The sequence below is a fragment of the Lipotes vexillifer genome, unplaced genomic scaffold, assembly GCF_000442215.2.
Source record: "Lipotes vexillifer unplaced genomic scaffold, Lipotes_vexillifer_v1.1 scaffold1302, whole genome shotgun sequence".
In the NCBI taxonomy this organism is placed as follows: domain Eukaryota; kingdom Metazoa; phylum Chordata; class Mammalia; order Artiodactyla; family Lipotidae; genus Lipotes; species Lipotes vexillifer.
Window position 1 is genome coordinate 100,623 of NW_006788595.1, and position 1,134 is coordinate 101,756.

The window sequence follows — 1,134 nt, forward strand, 5'->3', positions numbered from 1 at the left end:
AACCAAGCTCAGATTTCAGTTTGTTAAGGAAGGTACAAGAGCTAGTGTCTTGGAATAGTTCAGGGGACTGTAGCCTCTACTCTTAATCCCTTGAGGAGAGTGAGCCAGAGGCAGCCAGGTGTGGACCTATTTCACAAGGTCTAGAGTGAGAAGGATCTGGACAGGCATTCTGGTTCTGCCACTCTGCAAACTTTCCCTGCCATATTTCTCTTTCAGAAAGTTGGGATAATATTCTTCAGCAAAAATCTAGTGGAGATCAGTTAATGGATATAAAGGAGCCAGGAAGTACAGCATCCAGCAAGGAGGCATTCAGTAAATGGACCTTATCCCCACCAAGTGGGCTACCTTCTCTGTGCGGCAACCTCCTCACGTCATCCCAACTCACTCCCACAGAAACCCAGGAGCACAAAGTAAGATACTGCGACAAGCACACTTTGAAAAGTATGACGTTCTACATACAAACACAGGGTATTATTATGATTAAAGGTGAAGAGGAAAAGTGCTGGAATCTAAAGACTTGGGAGCCTGAGGGGAAACTGAAAATATAAATAATAAAACATACTTGAACGAGAACATTTGACAGCAGTGGCAGTCACTTAAGCTGATACCTGCTACAGAGTCTGAGTTTGGAAAACCAACTTCTTGGGACATCTCCATCCACCCAGCACTTTCTGATAAAATGGTCTAACTCAACTCAGGTATACACCCATCCTGAGGGCCCATTTGGTCCGGGAGTGGCCTGAGGGTGGGGAGAACGGGTTGTCTCAGGAGGGTGTGGGATGAGGGTTTGCCCCCTGTCTGCGAGCAGTGACTAGTGAGGCAAAGAAGTTTATCAATCGATCAATCAATTCCCGCCATTGGAGCGGAGCGAAGGCTAATCGATTCTTTGGGGGTGTTTTGAACGGAAGAGGGGCGGCAGCTTGACGTGGGATCGGTGGGCCGGGTCCGCCGGTAGCCCCTCTGGCTTCCTGGGCATAAGGAGGCGCGGGAACGTGCAGGGGCTGGCGTCCGGTGTGGTGTGGGGCGCGCCGGGCGAGTCCCTGCTTGCAGGAGGCGCCGGAGGAGTCCTCGCGGCCGGGTCAGGTGGAGCGGGTTTGCCTGTCTGGACCCCCGGAGCGAGGCCCGGAGGCCGGG